Below are 17803 nucleotides of genomic sequence, written 5' to 3'. Positions count from 1 at the left end.
GTTTTAGATTTGTAATTAAATTTATCAATTTAAACTCAAAAAATATATAATTATAACTTAATTATTATTTTAATAATTGTAACTTAAATGATTAATAATAACCACATTTTGATATCCGATTTTACATTATTAGCTTGATTAGAATATTGTGATTTTCTGTTATCGGATTTCTTGTACGTATACAAGTGTTCTATATAGTATCTACAACATCTTTAATTTGATTTTGTAAAACGTAGTAAGTACCTAGTCTGTTGCCTAAAGGTGTTATTATATTTTTACTTCTTGTCTTCAGTGTTTTACATAATAGCTCATACAATAATATTAAAACATATTCACGGTATATAATATACATATAACTATATATATAAATATGTAAATATTGGTATAATTTATATTTTTTTATTTCAACAGTTAATATAAATTTTAATGAATATTGCTTTTTAAAAATTCTGTAATTAACAATGAATATCATTAAGTTCATTGTTTTTATATTCAATTCATGTTTTACTATAATATAACTTTATTGACGTAATTTGATGTGCGTAAATTACATGCATTATAAAACAGTTAAGCTGGACAATTTGACTGGACTTTAATTTGCACTATTTAAATATAATTATATTTATTTTAAAATTATGATGATCTAGAAAATAAATTACAATGATTTTTAATTCTTTTATTGACATGAATTAATCAAAACAATTTTTGACAGATTTTTTTTTACATCAAGATGAGAAAAAAAATAATTACTTTTATAAATCCTGTTATTGAATTAAATATAAGTACATAAAAAAAAAAAAAATACAAAGATAATATTTTTTTACTTTTTATGCCTTCGTATTTTTTTTCAATCCTTACCTATCGGTGTATGGATGTATGTAGCTATGCATTTATTAAATGAATTCCAAAGTAAGTACTTGGACATTAAAATATAATATAATTGTTTAAGAATTCGATAGTGTGCGGGCCTATATATCTTTTTTATGTTTTAATACGCAATTAATTTAGTTGGTTATAAATTTTTATGAGTTTAGGGAGTAATTTTGCAGGATTTTGCAATGGTTGTTTTAAAACAATTATCAATATTGCTGACAATACGTGATATTCAATTTTTTTTTTAAGGACTTAACCGATATTATCCAAGGGTAAGAGGGGGGTAGCCGGGTACATTGCACTGATTTTACCCAAAACAAGTTTGAGCACATATTCTAAAAACATGGTTTTAGTAGACGTAAATATATTATTATAATACTAACTTTGTATTACGGTCGTTTTAACAAGTCATCAAGTTTTACGCGTCTGTTAAGTATAGTTATTCAGGTCGATACGAAAATTAATGCGCTTCATAAAATTTAATTTAATTAATCGTACAGAATATTTTAAAACCTACTACCTATGTTTGTATAGTCAAATGCCACCCTGATACATTTTTTAATAGATAAAATATAAGTACCTACCTAACTAGTAGGTAAATTATGAAAAAAAATTGTTTTATATGTATCATATTATTATTAAAGTGTGGTAAAGATACATTAATAATGTTATTGTATTGATTACAATAATACTATTATTCTAAAAAAAATTAACTTTTAATAAAAATGTATAAACATACTTATGACTCCGTGGAAATAATTAAATAACTACATTCATAAATATATTTTATAAATAATTTTTTTTTTATATAAATTTGTACATTATAATATATAATATGTACCGAGATATGTAATTTATAAATTACCTTATAATGTAATACCTATTCTTATGTTATATAAATTATTATAGATCTAATAATTTAATCATATACCCCAAAGCTGTGTAGTATCATTAATAAATCATTTACAATTTTATTATTTACGGAGGAGAGGGTCGCCGCTAAAAATTGAATTTTTTCACAAGCTTCATTTAAAAATTAATAACAATCAAATGTAATGCTAATCAAACAATACAATTTATAGATTTATTTATTAAAAATTAAATTGAAGTTTAATAATATATTTTGTTAATATTTGATTTTGCTGATAAAAATCATTATTCATTTAGTCATTATATTATTATTTAGTATTTACTGTAAAAAAAATTAAATATTTGATTTCTACATCATTTCACGTGTAAATATAAGTTAGGTATCTATCTATATAAGTATATACCTATAACAAATACAATTAATCTGGTCTTGACCGGTTTTTCACTAAACACTTAAAATATAATACAGGTACCTACTGGCATTAATGAAGGAATATTTTACTTTTTTCTTAGCTCTAAATTACTGTTGTTTTTTTTAAAAACACTTGTTTATATTAGTATATTATGATGTATGCACATAATAATATATATTTACCGCGATAAAGTTAATTATTTGTGGCGATTGAATTTGGAGAATAACAGTTTTCTAAAATATTTTGCATAAAAAAAAAAAATCCCGATGTCTTAAAATGAAATATTAGGTCATTTTATTGAATAACGTCGCTTGAAAGATAATTCATCTCTGAAATACATTGTATAAAACTAGGTAACACAGATAGTAGTAAACATTATATTATTTTGTATAGCGTAAACACAAACATATACTGCGATTCTATATAATAAATAATACAAAACGCATACAATGGACTTGCATTTTTCGTGGATTCGATATAGTACTGACACGTCATTATCGAGTCGTTTTGGTCGTCGCTTTGCTTGCCAAAACCGTTGATCGCGACGTTTATTTTTCTCTTTCTTTTGCTAAGTCTTTTGGTTTTTTTTTTTTTCAATATTTTATTTGTCTCGCGGGGACGGGTTTTAGGACGTCCGAACGTCCTGCGGGTACAGTTTAGTCAATCTTAAACGCGCCCACAACTATGGAGCTCCCTCCCCATAAAAATGTGAATTTTACGATTATTATTTTTACGCCGTGTTCGTATGGCCGGCCCCGATGATGCGGCGCGAAACGTCATTATTATTACACGCGTGCGTTCGGTAGCAATCGGGTCCAGTCGTTCCTTCCGTGCGGCGTGCCGGTGGATCACGTGTGTGTGCTCACCGCCGAAAGTCCCGCAGAGGTAGCTTACTCATCGGTCGGAGTGAGTGGATTTCGTAGTGCGGTTTTTGGCGGTTATTTTTTTTGTTTAAATTATTTAATTCGAACGCCGATTGTTTGATTCCATTTTCAAAAAATAAACAAAATAGAACACGTGATATTATACATTTCGTTTAACCGTACGGACGGCCGAGTTTTAGCGATCATAGCACTGTAAGTACTTAGTAAATATTATATTATAATTTGTTAAAATTCTATTACTTAGATTTTATTTTCGTTAACAGCTAATAATTAACATTTTTTATTTTTTTATCGGATAAAATAGTTTGCGGCTTTGTCAGTAACATAATATTTTATTAGTAAAATCTCATGACAAATTTTGCGTTACTAAATTAATAAAATTAAAAACTCATCTCGGGAATTGATACTTAGCTATAAGTAATAATTGGCAGTGTTCGTGTGAATTATTATTATAAAAGCGACTATGTATGATTCGCATAATAAAAACCCTATAAGTGTTATAATAATTTAATATTAACATACACAGTTAACCAGGACGTGAACCTTATTTTAATTATTGAGTATCATAAATATTATTTCAATACGTCGAATTTCGTCAGCAAAATAAAATTTTTTTAATGCTTTTTTAAATCATTAATTCGATTCTATTAAAAATAATCAGTTATCTTTAAAACATAGAATATTCACAACTCGTTAGTTCGAAAAAATTGGGCACCTTTATAGTTTTACCAAGACCCTTAAATCTGTTATAATTATATTATATTATATTATTTTAAATACTATCAATTCTGTTTTTATTATTTATCTTTATCTACTTACTTCAATGATTTGCGAGTTAAATAATCTCACCATGATCATAAAAATTTTGTAAAAAATATCTATTCTAGTGCTTATTGAATCAAATAAGTTGTATTTAAATACAGATATTATATTGGGGTATTAGTTTTTTTTAATCAATTATTATTTATACCTAATTAATATCACGAATTTTAGAATAATTGAAAAATAAATAACTATTTACTTTTTTACTGTAACAACAGTAATAATTAAGTTTATATTTTGTACATTTTAAGTAGATTGTTTAAATACGTGTTATAATAAATAATAATATTAAATTTAATAAAACTATTAGTTATTATATTTTATTATACAATAGCAATAAAATTAACAGTTTTCGTGCATTATTGAGAGATAAAAATGTGAACAATAATATACTTTTATTGTTTAAAATATCATAAAAACTATTACAAATATTTGAATTCTTGATGTCTGAATAAAAATGCATAAATATATACATATATTTTATAGATTTTTTGAGCTGCAAATATGGTTATACATATTGTATAATATTAGATCTATTAGCATCTTAGTAACATAAATCATTAAAACAATTTAAGTTTACTTATGAAATATTTTAGAAAAAGCGTAATAAATTAAAGTTAATTATTTTAGGATAGATATGTACAATGGGTTGTATACTCAATTAATTAAGCTCTAAAAATCATTTTAATGATTATGGTAGAAAATTATTTTAACATTATAAAACACTATATTATTGTTTATTTTCCTAGATTTTTTCCAAGTAACAAATTGCTACAAAATCAATGTTGAATTTCTTTAGAAATATAGGATTTAGCAAACCTTTAAATACAAAGTTTAATTGTTAACAATACAATTCAAGTTTGAAAAGTTAAACAACATCTTCTATTAAATTGTTTGGTTTTTAATTCTCGTTTTGTCATTTCACGTTTATATTAAAATGTTTTTCGTTGTTAACTTAAACGATATTTAAAAAATAACTCCGCTATTATGCTACAGTTACCCGAAAATATGTTTCATAATATTTATATTATTAGTATTATACACTAACAATAATAATTTTTTAATAGTCATTTTAAAATAAATTAAATTTTAAATGATTCATACCCAAAAATATATAGTTTTTTTTCAGTCGTTAGAATCATAAAAAATATTTGTAATTATTTCAGCTCACCCGTTCTACTTCTTTAAAGTTTAAAATTCTGTTAATAAACATTTGATTAAGTGAGAATTAAAAGTACACCTGCATATACGATAATGAGTTAAAAATAAGGTAAAAAATTTGATGGGGTAGATAATACATTTTTTTTTAACAAAATGATATAATATAATTATATTTTTGAATTATAAATATATTTTTATAAGGTTTAATATTTAATATCATGTACCTAATTGTTTAATATTCTTAGCTCGTTACATTTGTTAAGTCACTTGATGTGACAATTTATTGTGGAGTGAGTATGAGAGCACATTGGTTGTTTATTCATACATTAACGAACATTTTGCTACTAAATATATATCATATATTATTTTCATTGTATGGTATTATTTTAATCGGATATTTAGCAGCAGGGATTTTGTTGTTATTATTATTTTTTTTTCAATAGATTGTTATTAAATCTGACTACAAACTATACACATATTAGTGAAAAATTGTCTGAGTTATAGAATCTTGCTAATGATAAACATTTTATTAGTGATGGATTATTAATATTAGTAATTTATTAATTTTGCGCTAGTTATAAATGTCTGCTTAAGCAATTATTCATCAATTATATATTGTTGAATCAAATAATACCATCAGGCATCAAGCATAAAAGCTAAGAACTTATATGCTTGTTTAACAGTTTTAGTAGTATAATAGTATTATAATTATAATATACACACATATTATGTACGTATTTATGTGTTACTTTTCTAAACTATATTATCATAATCGTTAAATAATTTGATGAAAACTGTTAGTTTAAAATTATTAAGATATGGTTTAATTGTACAAAAATTATAAAAAAGCTTTCAATTAAAATATGATTTTCAGAATTTCTTTAAAGTAAATAGAAAATCAGAATTAATTTCATCTAGATTTTAAGTATTGACTACTAGTTATTTAATATTTATATAAATTGCTGAAAATTTGGTTGGATTTCAAGTCAAAATGTCTGAGATAGATACGGCAAACAAAACAAAATTATACATCTAAAAATACTTCTATGTGAAATATATTTCACTCAATAAATTGATTTGTTTCAATACACTAATAGTTGATGAATTTCAGTTAAATGATTAAACAATTCACTTTTACGGTAATTAATCCAAGATACATGTATTCCTCGTCTTGATTACACTTATTTTATTTTATAAATTTTTTTTTTTAAGTTTTTGAGACACTTGATACTTATATTATTAGTTTATAATGATAAACAAATTTATTTATCAGATTATTCATCTATAAAATATAATTTTTTATATTTCATTAAAACAGATAACTTCAATATTATAAGCTTTAGGTCATGTTGTTTTAAGATAATATTTGATTATTTATGACTGCAAGTAACTTTTTTTTCAAGCGTTTTGTCATAATACATATATATATAATATATATATTTATAAATATATATTAATTATATTATATATTAATGACGTGAGATTTACTATGAACATTTTATGATATTAAAATCTATCTATATTAAAAACAAAATAATTCATATTGACTACCAGTGTTTTTTTTTTTTTTTATTCAAATGTCTTAAATTGCCAATGGTCTGACTTTGATTTGTATATTTTCTCTTAAAATGTTGATAGTGATAATCAGCTATTGAATACTGATTAATGTGTGATTGTTTTTGTATTTTAAGTTGTTATTGTCATGGATTTGAGGACAGAGAGTTGAACTTTTTATCGTTCACCCTTTTCTGAAATATAACTAATCGGAGTGACATTCGATTCGAAAAAAACTTTTGCATTATCTTTCCTACTCACTCAAGTAGTCTGTATAGTGTATACAATCCAATAATCGAATGACTCGATCGCACGCTCTCAAACATAAAATATATATACATAAACTGTACTAGTACGACTTAGAATCTTTTTCCACAAGGGTTCTATTCAATATGTATAGTGTATTAAATATTTTTGGGCATTTTTATTGTATTATTTTTTCCAAATTTGTTCCTTATACTGATAACATGGTAGAGTAAATGTCGAAGAAAATGAAAACCAACAATAACAATAACGGTGCACAGTCCGATCCCTATCGGCCGTCGTATGAATAGTTCCGGCAATAACGGCAATACGTGTATAGTACGTATTCTTCGAATTATTTCGCCACATTGGCCATGAAAAACACTGTCTTCGGCTTTTGTGCAGTGCAACCATGGTTGCAGTTCGTTAATGGGAGGGCGCACGAGATGCGTGCAGTTGTGTCTAGTACTGTTTTATTTTTCGTTAATAAAAAGTCGCGGGTTTGGAGATTGCATGTACATAGATATAAATGCGCAGTTGACTTTTACCGTTTGAATGCAGTAGTTGATGAGTATTGGAGCGGAGGAGTGGATAGTAGGAAAGATACGAAAACACACAAATGTAAGTTAGTGGTCTTATTTTATTGCTTTGAAAATGTGATGGCTTACTAGTACAAAATTGATTGAAAATAAAACAAACAATCAAAAATAAATAGCAGTCGAGAAAATATAGCCAGCAATTATTTTCAAATCCTTGATTTAAAAAAATTATTTTTGTTTACACTATAATTGTTTTTTGGCAGTAAAAATTAAATGAATATTTAGTTTGTAATGTCGGGTAAATATTTTGCAATAATAAAAATATACTTATATTTGACAAATGGTTTATAAATTTTTTATAACTAATTCAATAAAACAAATTTATAAAAAACTTATAATCAAGCAAACGTTTATAAAATAAACTAGGTATAGTTTATTCATACGCGTTTCCTTTAGAGTTTTTTTTTTAAATTATGAACTATTGAACATTGATTTGTTTGATTTTTAAGTACTTAATTACTTAGTTGAATTTCTTACGTATTAAAGAAATTACCTAAGTTAAAAAAAGTTTGACTTTCACTTATTAGTATAATTTTTACTTAAATAAAAATAACCACCTGATGATGGTCCAAGATTAGTGAAGAAATCGCATATTGAGTAACCGGTTGCTTAGTGTTTATCAAGACTTCTCACTTTGTTATTCATTGTACTCTAGTTTTGTCACCATCGCAACACTGGATATTATGTGAAAGTCAAAGATTGTTTTCACTTGAATATTAGTTTATATTTCCAAGCAATATATTTTAAAGATGTTAATTATTGTTTTTTGTGAGATATTGTATAAGTGAAAAGGTATTATATTGGTAGGTGTATAAAATAAGAATGTAAAAGATCGACTTTTTTCCAGTTTTATTTAAAAAATTTCAACTATTAATATTTAATATTTACTATCATGAATAATTGAAAATACAATACGAAGTCTTATGCAAGTTCTTACAATAACTAAACATTATCAGTGAAAATTTATAAGAATTTAATTGTAAATTTCTTTGAAGATAATCGAATTTGGAATTTCGTATATAAAAAATATTGAAAAATATGTTTTCCATTATTAAGTATTAAAATTTAATAATATATATAATACTAATAATAACTCAACTGATTTCAATTATGCTTATAAATATTTTCATTTTGAATAGTGGTAATTGTTTTGATATTTTAACGTGATATTTTAGTTTTCAATCAACTGTAAAATACACCCTTAAATTTATGTTAGTTGAAATATTGTTTATTTAAAAGCATTTGATTTTTATAGATTATACTTATAATAATGTCATATAAACCAACAGTATCACCAATAACTGTATGTATTTTATAATTAAAACTGTTGGTAATACATATTTATGTACGTTAATGTTTTATAATTAATTGTTAGTATATACAGTACTTTTAGTTTTATAATGCATTCCATCAAAATATGTAAAATTGTGTACATTAAACAGTAACTTAGATTTCTGCTAAATTTTAAGCAGATTAATGAATGCATTGATTTTATAATGACGTTTGTGTGTGTGTTTTTATGGTGTTGATGTTACCTTTAGAGATTTTATTATGTTAAGTAGTATGAAAAATACTTCAATTATCAACGTTAAGGGAGGTTATAGTAAAAATTGGATATAATATTTGGTTTTTTGAGAAAAATTGCCAAGTATTTTTCAATAATCTTTTAAATAATCTGGAAAACTAAAATATGAAATAATTGAAAACGAAAATTCTTATATGAAACTAGTTAATAATATAAAAACTAATTTTGTTTTTTTATTTTAATTCAAAAAATATTTTACTGTTATTTATAGAATTGTAATTTTTTATTATTTTTAAATTTATTTCGAATAATGTATGATATATTTTTGTTTATAAGTAAAATATTGTCGACGAGACCATTTCAACTCAGAATCGTTTTTCATGTACAATGATTTAACACATTTAACACATCCATTATAGTGAACTACTTAATGACAAGTACATTTGAAATATACCTAGTATAGACTCTAGCTAAGACTAGAGCTTATGCCAATTTTTTTTTTTAATATTGATTCATTTTTATTATTTAAGATTATGTTATTAAAAATTTTAAAAACTTTGGAATGGAGAAAAAAATATTGGTGTCATTTATTTACATAAAAATGTAGAAATTTTTTCATATTATTAAAAAAAATATTTTTTAATCATATTTTTCAAATATGTAAATTTTATTCTCTTATCGGTAAGTCATCAATTTCATATTATATAATACATAAACAGATTTAAAATTCATGAATTTTGATTCACTTTTATTTGTATAATATAATAATATACCAACATATAATTACAATAATATAATAAATTATTATATTGCGCGTAGTTTCAATGTTGATATTCAATAGATATAAATAAAAGTTGATTTGTTGTTGTGCTTCTATTACAAGGCCTCTTTTAACTCTTGCATAATAGATGATACGATTTTTTTTCCATAATATTATGTTATTTAAATTGTTTCAAGTTGTACAATAATATTATTGCCTGGTGTTATAACGTTATTGGTCTAAATAATAAAATGGTGTGATAATAAAATAAATACATACTCTATTAGTACTTAATATTATGCGTTATCAATTTTGACTCCGCGCGAGCATACGATTGAGGTCACTAAATAAGTGTGGAAAGTTGTCGAATATTAATCATTGAAATTTTCAGTTGTACAATCTTGCACTCTTCCATCAGTTCTATCAGATTTGTTTTCCTGTTCTGTGGATATAACAATTCACTCGTCGTGTTCCTGCAGAAGTATACTGAACACTAATTCACGATACCGTGAAAATATGTAATATTAATCGTTGTTTTAATAACTACTGCAATATAATATTATTTTCTTTCTACTCGAATGTTTTTTTTTTCAGTCACAAATATTGAGGAATTGCCCTTTTATGTTGTATATATATATTTTATGACTGCGTTTAATCGACGGGTCATTAATCTCCGAAACGTCCAGTTTGTGGATGGCAGATTTCACAAGCACTAACAATTAATTATCTTTAGAAGTTTACTCTTCTTATACAGCAGCTCCTACACAACACAGTAGTAGACACAGCCTTAGTCGCAGTGTACACAGTACTTTAATAGTCGTGTACACGTCAATGACTGACTTGTGAATTTACGTCGCACGCACTGTTCAGAGGCTGTGTAGTACGTATTTTTTAATTGAAAAACGCGGTTTGAATCATATATTTATGCTATATACGCGATAACCGCATTATGGTTAACGATAAACACTGTTTATGAGTGCATAAATGTTGTTAATTTATTATTTAAAGCTTACTGTTATAACATTGTATTTGGAATCGGTAAAATACGATGTTTGCCTTGTCTGTCTGATTGCAATAGGTACTGTAATGGATAACTAAAATACATTTCTATTCATGATTTCAATTTTAGCGTTTTCCGAACATTTTAAATATTAATTTCGATCAGTTACTCAAAGGATGTATGGTGAATTTAAACAGTCCTTGAATACGAAATGATTTTGAATACCTTATTGGTTTTAAAATCCCAAAGGGGTTCAAAATCTTATGGAAATTGTGTAGGCACGCCTGTGGCAATATATTGTAATGTATATTATACAACTATATAAGTAATAAGCCATTATTTTTATTTACTCTTGAATATAAAATACCTCGTAAAATACAGTGTATGCATGAAAACAATTAATTACAAAATATTTTCCGATAGTTCAATAGTTTATTTTTTACTTCACCACAATGATTGTGTTTTTAATTCATTTTATTTTTCATTGCTGATATTTTGTATGCAATGGTTGAGCCAAGTAAATGGTACACAATAAAATTGTTGCCATAAGTTAATAATTTTGAAATGGTCAAAAATCATAACAATGTTTATAGCTTTGAAAATATATTTTAAATTAATATAATTTTCGTTTATATTTTTATGAATCATTTGCATACATACACCATAAAAAACCAAAACGACATTTAAATACTATGATCTTATTAATATACTTTAACAAAATACGATTAAGTACAAATATATTAAATTTATATGATAATAAAAAATTCTAAAATTTAGATAATATGGTATGATATTATCTAAAAGAGTTATAAGTACATAAAAATACATTTCAATCATACAGTTTTCTTCAATATACAATTTAAAATCTATATTTCTATTTTATATTACATATTGTTAGTTTAGTCTTTTGGGATTTTTCTCAAATATACCACTCACAATAATATGCACTATGCATTAAACATTTAAAAAAATACTGCTATTTCTTACATCTCTGGAGTGCAGTGAGGAATAATATTGCCAAATGGTATCGAAGACATAGATAGAAAAATATGAATAAGATATAACATGTATATTATTATAGTATCGTAAAATAATAAAAGGCGAAAAATAATATCACAATAGTATTAAGAATTATTTTTATAAACCGTATACATAGGTTTTATTACGTGTAACTTTTATTTTTTCATACAACATAATAATAATTGCCATAAAATTCGACCGGAACATTTCGGAAGCATAATATAATATCCTCCCCCCTAACGTGCATGAAAGAGACATGATTTCCGTTTTAAGCGATTGCCACACCGGTTTTCAAAGTTGTAAGAAGAAATAATAAAATCGTATAAAAAAATAACTATTTTGTTTATTAGTTCCGATTCACTTCTTCGTTTCCGGAGCGTTACCATCGTAAACTCAACTTTGTAATATTCGTATTTCAATTGAAAAATACATTTTTATTAGCTTAAAGTATTAAAAATATTATAATTTTTGAACTCAATAATCATACTTTTTGGATAACACGCTTTTAATTATAGAGATTAAGGTTAATTGACTAAAATTGCAGTCTGCAGATTACACGAGTAAAGTGGTATATACATAACGACTCTGACTACTAGGCTTTTCTTATGTGTAGGATTAAAATATATTATAAGGGCAAATAACTACTAAATTATATTGTTATTTATTTATTAAAAGTACGGCAGATAGCCTAATGGTAAACAATTACAATAATAATATAACAAATGTATGTTATTAACATCAGAAATGAAACAATAATGTGAGAAAAATTTTTTATTCATAAGCCTGACAAAAATCAATTACTATTAAAATATTTTTAAAAGGATGAAAACTTTATAATATTAACCTTGATAATATATTCACAATAGTATAGTAAATAATTATTATGTCTACATTACTATCTATTTATTTAGTTATAATATGTTGTATAATATACATTACATATAGATTATTACTTATTGTTTATTAATAAATTATTGAATTTATAATGATAAAAAAATATAAAATTAAATTAGAATTGAAAAAATACTAAAATTGAATTAGAAAATGTTCTCATAGAGCTAACACATAATAGTTTGAATAGTAATAGATTTTCAATAACGTTTATAATTTCATAGTTTTCCCTAAAAAAATAAAAATTATAAAAATAAATTTCACTCGCTGTCAAGTTAAAGAGATAAGAAGGTATACTAAAGTAAAAACGCTGCGGGTTTGTGTGACCTATATAATAATTCTATCTACCTACCCTTCAAAAATAAAACCTTATAGTTGTGGAAACTTATAATAAAATCAAAATCTATACAATATAAAAGTCGGTAATCCCTCTAAAAAATATTGGCGATAAAGCTGAAAACGCGTTAAAATGTTTTTGAGCGTTAAACACTCTTATCAAATTAAAATTCAAGCCATCAACAATAAATAAGCTGGAACTTACTCTGTGTGGCGAGTTACTGTATAGAACATAAACAAAAATAATACTCTATGTAGTTTTCCCGGGGAAAAACAGTGTAAAGTTTTACCTGTGCAAAACGTTTGTTTAAGTTAGTAATGTCAATACAAGGAAATGAAGAACGACGTTTTTTTTTTTTTTAAATTTTTAATTAAATATCACACCGAATTCGTGATTACCACATATTATCTGTAGTGTACACACAATTAAATACTATTGATGGAACCAGAATAACGTTCGTCCGTGTACTTGTTGTTCTCGATTTAGAGCAAATTTAATTGAAAGCATCAACAGAAGCTGATTCAAATTCCCTAGACTTCAAATATTCATTTAAACACTTCAGAGACGCTGCAGAATGATTGAACGTTATAGATTGTACCTATAGCCTATGTCCATAACAGATTAAGGACGTAAATAAATGAAAAAAAAAAAACCATAGTCGAGTAAACTTCAATCAGTGGTAGACTATGCTAGCGGGATATCGGTACTTATCCACGTGGGGGCACGGCTAATAGTGAATAGCTGGCTATTGTTTGTTATAAATATTAATTAGAGACATTTTTGCTTTATGGATTTCGAAGAAAATGTATTGAATGACATAGATGTTTAAGATAACATTATTGACGTTTTTAAATTTAATATTATATCCTGTGAAAAATGTGAATTGTTTTGTTTAGTTGTTATCAAAGCGAGGACAATATATGTTCTATAAAACTGTAAAATAAACACATGTTTACACCCTAAAAAAAAATAACTAAATACGTCATCCAAGACGAAATAAATTTGACGGCTGGTTAAATAATTGTCTCCCACTGACTACCTTTAATTATTTTAACACGTCTCTTAAACGTTTCTTGTAATAAAGTGATAAGAATGAAACAACCGGAAGTAAAATAATTACATTAAAATTTTTATGAAGAATACCTATACAGTTTATTGAAAATACGTGAAAAATAATTAATATAACTGTTAAACTAAGTTAAATGAAGTGTGTGTGTTGGCTATCATTAACGTGATTATGACCAAAATATACAATCATTATAAATATTGATGATTTCTAAAGGGTTTATGAATTGTATTTACATGTTCAATCGATTAATTATTTAAGTCCACCAATGAGGCGTCAAGTTAATTTTGCAAATACGTTGTGTATTATATAAAAATATATGTCAGGACTGTTGGAATTTCAGTTATTTCAGAATACGATTGTAAAATATATATTGTTTCAAAGTACCGGTGAAAATTAATTCAAACCATGGTCGAGAAAATACCGTTTATATTGGGTAAAAATACTTAGAATTTGGCGAACTATTCAAATAGCTATTTGACAATGTATCCAGTGTAAAGTGTTAATGTTTTGTTAAGTGAATTCCATTTTGAGTTCTTAGTGAACTATAAGCATACAAACATCAGGCCAATGGTTATAAGTAAATCCACTCACGGGTCAATATCTGAATTATATTAAAAAAGTATATATATATATATATTTTTAAATCGTCAAGTCGTTATGTCGTGTACTCGTGTTAATAATTTTATCAAAACATATAATATTGGCTACGTGCGTAGAATATTATAACAGTTGTAACCTAAACAATTGTTTATACTTCGTACACGAGACTTTTAACTATAATTATGTGTTGTTATAGCTATAAAATGTTATGCAATATTACATTAAAATATTGATATTGATATTGATTATAATTTTTATATAAATTCGTCGTTAATTTCATCAGCCATTTTTATACATATTTACAGTCATGGAAATAAACACTACAGTATTGCTAATTTTTAATCAAATTTCCAATTAAGCTCCTGCGTTTGACAATGTCATTATTTATTTTGTACAACTTTTTTTAATAAATTAAAATCTATTTTTGTAAAAAAAAAAAAAAACAATGTCAAATTTTGTTTGTTAGGTTGCAAATTATTGTAACAACGAAAGAAGTATCAAATATAACATGCTGATAAGTAAACGATAAAAATATAAATTTTCACTTAAATAGTTATACATTCACAGCTTAATTATTTAAGAAATTCTGATCAAAATAGATTTGAATTATAATTTATTAGAGTCAATAGAGAATTGATTATGGATATAAAATATTCTAAATATTTTTGTTTAAAAGATTTATAAGTGTTTTTGTCACGAAAGTCGCTTTTTTGTGAATATTACTATAAATTAATTAATAAATAAAAATATATATAGCTAGTTATTTTAGATTTTGAATAAAGTGAATTGGGTTTTTTACGATTTCTTCATTCTATTTCGTCATTTTTTAAAAATTATTTATCAAATAACGTTGAGATACTATACGTAAAAGTTAAATTGGGTTACTTAACTAATTCAAAGTTTTCAAGCCATTTTAATGTATAAATATCTTTATTATATACTTTTATTGCAAAAATTAATATTTACAGATTGTGTATTCATTAATAAATTTTAAAACATTCTTCGAATATTTCTGCTTATTTATAATGTTGTATATTTTGTAATAAAAATGTTTATGGTCTGTTTATTATTTTATTTTCATGGTATTATCATTAAATTAAAAAATAATTTAGAGATAAATAAACTTTTTATAGTTTATGTTCAATTTTGTATTGTATTAAATTTGAATATACTGTTATTATTACAAAATACTATTAATGTTATTTTAAAAGTGTTAACGGTGTTTTTGTATACGTTGTGAACTGAACCATTTTGTTGATTTTAAATCAATATATTTTATATAAGTAAAAATCATTTTATCTCATTAACATTATATCTATTAAAATGTTCTTTATTGAATTGTCTACTACATTAAAATATTCTTTATTTTATGCCTTATTAACATGGGCACTTAAATGTATATGTTGATAGATTTCATGTCAAGGTAATATTATCATATAAATTCTCAGCTAGCGTTTCTGCATTTGACAAGTTATTTTAAAAAAATTGTGCCCCGAATAAATTGTCTACTTGTATTACATAACTCTAATATTTCTTTTAGACAAAATTATTTTTATTGTGACTACTTTAACACAATATCATTCATAAAGTTAGATAATATTCTAAAAATCAATATTTTAATAAATATAATTATTTATTTATTCAAATAAATGTGAAGAATTAAAAATGAATAATATTAGGATAATCTCGTATTTTTTTTTTGGCGGCGGGCCGTATAGGCAATTCATTTACATTAAAGAATTTAAATATTTTAAACTTCAATCTTTGTATAGGTATCATTATGACATTTTCTATTCGTTCAATTTATTCACGAATTCAGTGAGATATATTAAAGATTGTGTGGCCGAAGGTACACATTTGTTTACTATATACATAAATGCTTTTGGACAAATATTTTAAGCTTGTATGACTCTATTAATAATAAATTTTACATTTATACATGAATTTCATTCCTATATAACTATATGCAACTTATTATAATGATAACCAAGGCTAACATTTTAATGTTCTAAGAAAGTATTTAAGAAATTAATCTTAAAATGTCTATCCAAAAAAAGATGTCAAACATAAAAATCCGGGTGCAGGTAATAAAAAATTAAACTCAGTATCATTTTATTTCAAATATTTTTTCAAAGTTCCAGCAATTTATAATATGCGACTGACTATAATTATTTAATCTATTCATAAATTAATTCTATAATCATACTAAATGCTAATATTTAATAATTTTATTAACTATTTAATTAATTATTCTTGAACAACTGATTAGATTTATCACAATTTTACGTTTTAACTATGTAATAAATGTATTCATCAGCTAATCTTGGTTGTTAATAGTTATTAAGCATTTATATGCTTTTGGGAGTTTAATTTGGCTAATATTTTAAAGTATATTTAAAATTCTGTTATAACCGTTAGTATTGTAAAATAAATTAATTTAAAATTTAAAGCATAATTAAATAAGTTTGAATTGCTAATACTTTTTGTAAGTTTAATAATTAATAAATCTTAATATTTTGTATACATAATAGTTTTAACGAGTTCGTTAGAATCTCGCATAACTGTAAATCTATATCATTTTTGAGTTTATGAAAATACTCAAAACAGATATATTTATGGGTACTTAAAGTAGTTCCTTTAACAATATTATTATTATTTTTATGTGCAGTGTGCACTCTAAAATATATATTTTTCTTATTATTTATAGTAGAACGTTTGTCTTCAATTTAAATTGGTAATAAAATGTATATTGAATATTAATGGACTTAATAGTTTATATATTATTCATCATGTAAACCTTAATGCATTTCTGAAAGTGTCAAATATCAATCAAAATTAAATTAAATTAAAAATAACAATATGGGGTTGTCCAATAGTTATTTCGACAATATTTTCTTCAATAAAAAAAATAATTTGACGTTTATCAAATGAGTTTTCACTAAAGTAACAAACGACTAGTTTTTGAAAGATATTTTTAGACAATAAACAGATAGGTAATTTGAGAAAGGTTAAGTTGTATAAAATATCGAATATAGAATCCCGCTACAAGCCAAAAGAAAGTCTTTCGAGTGGTTGGAATATATATACATAAATCATAAGCATTTTAAGTTCAAGTATATACTTTATTCGATCACATTGTACTCTGCGAAGCTTCTTTATTACAAATCTCAAGTAGGTACTAC

General features: G+C 24.4%; 1 protein-coding gene across 5 annotated transcripts in view; it reads left to right on the top strand.

The window, feature by feature from the left end:
* The first annotated feature begins 2952 nt into the window (after nt 1-2952).
* Nucleotides 2953-17803, top strand: part of LOC114132314 (cardioacceleratory peptide receptor) — a 202331-nt gene continuing 187480 nt past the window's right edge. For 4 of the 5 annotated variants that reach the window (XM_050204068.1, XM_027997733.2, XM_050204067.1 and 1 more), the window contains exon 1: nt 2956-3232. The gene's annotated coding sequence lies outside the window, so the exon portion shown is untranslated. Of the gene's footprint in view, nt 3233-17803 lie in introns of all 5 variants that reach the window. The other variant, XM_027997737.2, reaches the window with a different exon arrangement.

Source organism: Aphis gossypii, chromosome 3, assembly GCF_020184175.1.
Source record: "Aphis gossypii isolate Hap1 chromosome 3, ASM2018417v2, whole genome shotgun sequence".
NCBI classification, from domain to species: Eukaryota; Metazoa; Arthropoda; class Insecta; order Hemiptera; family Aphididae; genus Aphis; species Aphis gossypii.
The sequence above is the reverse complement of the archived record's forward strand: the minus strand, read 5'-3'. Positions and strand labels throughout refer to the sequence as shown.